The sequence below is a fragment of the Rhipicephalus microplus genome, unplaced genomic scaffold (assembly GCF_043290135.1).
Source record: "Rhipicephalus microplus isolate Deutch F79 unplaced genomic scaffold, USDA_Rmic scaffold_246, whole genome shotgun sequence".
In the NCBI taxonomy this organism is placed as follows: domain Eukaryota; kingdom Metazoa; phylum Arthropoda; class Arachnida; order Ixodida; family Ixodidae; genus Rhipicephalus; species Rhipicephalus microplus.
The window spans coordinates 44430-50000 of NW_027464817.1; positions in this window are offsets into that span (position 1 = coordinate 44430).

A 5571-nucleotide genomic window follows, 5' to 3' on the forward strand; every position below is an offset into this window, starting at 1 on the left:
CCACTTTTTCGTCGGCATCGCAAACCTCGCCCCGGCAGACGCGCTTTGCCGTACTCGTGCGACGGTCGCCGGCGAGCACGTCGAAATACGCCGATATCGTGCCCGAATCGGCCCCGTTTCGCTTCGCCGGAGTGCCAGCACTCACTCGGCCAAAAACGGCGAACATCCGAGCAGCGGTACCCACTTAGCCGTCGGCATCCCGAACTCCGCGCCGGCTGACGCGGTTGCCGAGCTCGTGCGACTAGCGACCGCGAACGCGTCTCGCGACGCCGCTTTCGTGCGCGGCTCCCATTGCGACCTGGGTTACCCGAGCTCGACCAGCAAAAAAGAAGGTCGAAAAAAAATTTTTTTTTTCTGCGTCTGCCGGGGTGCCCCTATAATAGCAGCGATAAGCACCCAGACCGCCGTGGGTCGCTCGCCCCGGCTGACGTGGTTTTTCGTACTCCTGCAGCGGTCGCCGTCAAGCACGTCCAAATACGCCACTTTCGTGGGCGCTTTCGCGCTCTTTCGCGTCGCCGGTGTGCCAGCACTCACTCTGCCAAAAACGGCCAACATCCGAGCGGCGGTTCCCACTTTTGCGTCGGCGTCGTAAACCCCGCCCCGGCAGACGCGGTTTGCCCTACTCGTTCGACGGTCGCCGGCGAGCGCGTCGAAAGACGCCGATATCGTGCGCTAATTGGCGCTCCTTGGCTTCTCCGGAGTGCCGCCACTCACTCCTCCAAAAACGGCGAAGATCCGAGCGGCGTTCTCCACTTTCGCATCGGCGTCCCGAACTCCGCCCGGGCTGACGCGGTTTACCGTACTCGTGCGACGGTCGCCGCCGGGCACGTCGAAAGACGCCGATATCGTGCCGTAATCGGCCCCGTTTGGCTTCGCCCGAGTGCCAGCACTCACTCGGCCAAAAACGGCGAACATCCGAGCAGCGTTTCCCACTTTCGCATCGGCGTCCCGAAGCCCGCCCCGGCAGACGCGGTTTGCCCTACTCGAGCGACGGTCGCCGGCGATCACGTCGAAAGGCGCCGAATTCGTGCACGAATCGATGCTTCTTGGTCTCGCAGGAGGGCCGCCACTCACTCCTGCAAAAACGGCGAAGATCCGAGTTGCGCTTCCCACTTTTTCGTCGGCGTCCCGAACTACGCCCCGGCTGACGCGGTTTACCGTACTCGTGCGACGGTCGCCGGCGGGCACTTCAAAATACGCCGATTTCGTGGGCGCATTCACGCTGTTTCGCTTCCCCGGAGTGCCAACACTCACTCTGCCGAAAGCGGCGATCATCCGAGCGGCGGTTCCCACTTTTGCGTCGGCTTCGCAAACGGCGCCCCGGCAGACGCGCTCGTGCGACGTACTCGTGCGACGGTCGCCGGCGAGCACGTCGAAAGACGCCGATATCGTGCTCGAATCGACCCCGTTTCGCTTCGCCGGAGTGCTGCCAGTCACGGCGCAGAAAACGGCGAACAAGTGTTTTTTTTTTTTCCTAGAATTTGTGTTATAGAAGGCACATTTGATATCGGACGATAATTTTCAACTTTATCACGCGCACCGATTTTCGTGTAGAGGTTTGCAAGTTTATGGGAATTTCTCCACTTGGAATAATGCGATTTAGTAGTACTACGAGAACTTCATGGATGTACTCAAGGGTACGGGGCAAGTCAGTTACGTCAACACCTGCAGATTTTTTACACTTCAAACTGAAAATTGTTGGTTGTGAGTCCTCGTGTGATATTAAAGGCCGATTCGCTAACACATAGAACAAAGAAAGAAAGGAAGAAAAAACGCCCGCGCTCGCTCAAGAAACCTGGGTTCGCAACAAGTGGCAACAACAAGCAACCGAGCGAGTGCGCCAAAACCCGTGGCGGCCGAACAAACGCGAAGTCCCAACCGCGTCAGCCGGGGCGGCACGGGACAGGAAAAATCACTTCAGCCGGGGCGGCGGGGCACCGAATAAACCTCGTCACCTCGTCGCAGGATAAAAGAGGAAACAAAAAGTCTAAACAGCGTCTGCTGGAGCGAATGCGTAATAAAACAACAACAACAACAAAAAAAAAAACACCCGCGCTCAAGAAGTCTGCAATCCTCACAAAAGGCGACTGTGACCGAGCAGCGTCAGCCGGGGCCGTGCGGAAACGGAAAAACCGCGACTACCGGGGCGTCGAGGCACCGAAAAATCCACTTCAGCCGCGGCGAAAAAAAAAAACAAAAAGAAAGACGGAGGGGGGGGGGGAACCACGTCTGCCGGGGCGAAGGAAAAAAAAAAACGCGTCTGCCGGGGCGAGCCCGGGTGCGGCACCACCGGGAAAACTGTGGCAAACAGACATGGCGATCGAGTGAGTGGGCCGCCAGCCAGGCTCAGCCAAAAAGTGCAAAGTCCGAACTGCGTCAGCCGGGGCGGCAAAAACCGCGTCAGCCGGGGCGGCGCAAAAAACCGCGTCTGCCGGGGCGGCACGAAACCGCGTCAGCCGGGGCGGGGCGAAAACTGCGTCAGCCGGGGCGAAAAGAAAAAAAAAACGCGTCTGCCGGGGCAAGCCCGGGTGCGGCACCACCGGGAAAACTGTGGCAAACAGACATGGCGATCGAGTGAGTGGGCCGCCAGCCAGGCACAGCCGAAAAGTGCAAAGTCCGAACCGTGTCAGCCGGGGCGACGCAAAAACCGCGTCAGCCGGGGCGGCGCGAAAACCGCGTCAGCCGGGGCGGCACGAAACCGCGTCAGCCGGGGCGGCGCGAAAACTGCGTCAGCCGGGGCGGCGCGAAAACCTCGTCAGCCGGGGCGAGCGAAAAGGGGGGGGGGGGAACCACGTCTGCCGGGGCGAAAGAAAAAAAAAACGCGTCTGCCGGGGCGAGCCCGGGTGCGGCACCACCGGGAAGACTGTGGCAAACAGACATGGCGATCGAGTGAGTGGGCCGCCAGCCAGGCTCAGCCCAAAAAGTGCCAAGTCCGAACTGCGTCAGCCGGGGCGGCAAAAACCGCGTCAGCCGGGGCGGCGCGAAAACCGCGTCTGCCGGGGCGGCGCGAAAACTGCGTCAGCCGGGGCGAGCCCGGGTGCGGCACCACCGGGAAAACTGTGGCTAACAGACATGGCGATCGAGTGAGTGGGCCACCAGCCAGGCTCAGCCAAAAAGTGCCAAGTCCGAACTGCGTCAGCCGGGGCGGCAAAAACCGCGTCAGCCGGGGCGGCGCAAAAAAACCGCGTCTGCCGGGGCGGCACGAAACCGCGTCAGCCGGGGCGGCGCGAAAACTGCGTCAGCCGGGGCGAAAGAAAAAAAAAAACGCGTCTGCCGGGGCGAGCCCGGGTGCGGCACCACCGGGAAAACTGTGGCAAACAGACATGGCGATCGAGTGAGTGGGCCGCCAGCCAGGCACAGCCGAAAAGTGCTAAGTCCGAACTGCGTCTGCCGGGGCGGCACGAAACCGCGTCAGCCGGGGCGGCGCGAAAACCGCGTCTGCCGGGGCGGCACGAAACCGCGTCAGCCGGGGCGGCGCGAAAACTGCGTCAGCCGGGGCGAGCCCGGGTGCGGCACCACCGGGAAAACTGTGGCAAACAGACATGGCGATCGAGTGAGTGGGCCGCCAGCCAGGCACAGCCGAAAAGTGCTAAGTCCGAACTGCGTCTGCCGGGGCGGCACGAAACCGCGTCAGCCGGGGCGGCGCGAAAACCGCGTCTGCCGGGGCGGCACGAAACCGCGTCAGCCGGGGCGGCGCGAAAACTGCGTCAGCCGGGGCGAGCCCGGGTGCGGCACCACCGGGAAAACTGTGGCAAACAGACATGGCGATCGAGTGAGTGGGCCGCCAGCCAGGCACAGCCGAAAAGTGCTAAGTCCGAACTGCGTCAGCCGGGGCGGCAAAAACCGCGTCAGCCGGGGCGGCGCAAAAAACCGCGTCTGCCGGGGCGGCACGAAACCGCGTCAGCCGGGGCGGCGCGAAAACTGCGTCAGCCGGGGCGAAAGAAAAAAAAAAAACGCGTCTGCCGGGGCGAGCCCGGGTGCGGCACCACCGGGAAAACTGTGGCAAACAGACATGGCGATCGAGTGAGTGGGCCGCCAGCCAGGCACAGCCGAAAAGTGCCAAGTCCGAACTGCGTCTGCCGGGGCGGCACGAAACCGCGTCAGCCGGGGCGGCGCGAAAACCGCGTCTGCCGGGGCGGCACGAAACCGCGTCAGCCGGGGCGGCGCGAAAACTGCGTCAGCCGGGGCGAGCCCGGGTGCGGCACCACCGGGAAAACTGTGGCAAACAGACATGGCGATCGAGTGAGTGGGCCGCCAGCCAGGCACAGCCGAAAAGTGCTAAGTCCGAACTGCGTCTGCCGGGGCGGCACGAAACCGCGTCAGCCGGGGCGGCGCGAAAACCGCGTCTGCCGGGGCGGCACGAAACCGCGTCAGCCGGGGCGGCGCGAAAACTGCGTCAGCCGGGGCGAGCCCGGGTGCGGCACCACCGGGAAAACTGTGGCAAACAGACATGGCGATCGAGTGAGTGGGCCGCCAGCCAGGCACAGCCGAAAAGTGCTAAGTCCGAACTGCGTCTGCTGGGGCGGCACGAAACCGCGTCAGCCGGGGCGGCGCGAAAACCGCGTCTGCCGGGGCGGCACGAAACCGCGTCAGCCGGGGCGGCGCGAAAACTGCGTCAGCCGGGGCGAGCCCGGGTGCGGCACCACCGGGAAAACTGTGGCAAACAGACATGGCGATCGAGTGAGTGGGCCGCCAGCCAGGCACAGCCGAAAAGTGCTAAGTCCGAACTGCGTCAGCCGGGGCGGCAAAAACCGCGTCAGCCGGGGCGGCGCAAAAACCGCGTCTGCCGGGGCGAAATAAAAAAAAAACAAAGAAAAAAGCCCGCGCTTAATCAAAAGAAAACAAAGAAAAAAGCTTGCGCTTAATCAAAAGAAAACAAACAAAAAAAGTTCGCGCTTAAGCCTGGCGGTGGAACCACCGGGGCAAACAGACCTGGCGATCGAGTGAGTGGGCCGCCAGCCGGGGTGAGCCAAAAAGTGCAAAGTCCGAACCGCGTCAGCCGGGGCGACGCAAAAACCGCGTCAGCCGGGGCGGCGCGAAAACCGCGTCAGCCGGGGCGGCGCGAAAACCGCGTCAGCCGGGGCGGCGCAAAAACCGCGTCAGCCGGGGCGGCGCAAAAACTGCGTCAGCCGGGGCGGCACGGAAAAACGAAAACCGCGTCAGCCGGGGCGACATCAAAATGAGGAAAAAAAAAAAAAACTGCCTTAGGACACCTGCGTACACTTTCATGCGTTTGGGCATATCTCTCTGTAACACGCGCGCCCCTCGTTACGCGCGGCACTCTGTTTTCTCCGACACCCATATTTCGGCGGCATGTGGCACGCGCGCCCGTCCCTACGCACGGCACACCGCAGTGCTTTCTCGATATTTTTCTTTTCCTCCAACACCGTCATCTATAGGCTTTTAGTGACCTGTTGCTCGTGGCACAAGTTCGCTAGCTCTGACACCTCTTGCATGCGCACCGTTTTTGCGCACGGTGCTATGCCGCAAAGCACGGCAGTCGCATGCGTTTCTCTCAAGGCACCTCTTTTTTGACACAACGCTGTGGTGCTTAGAAACACACGCGCCGCT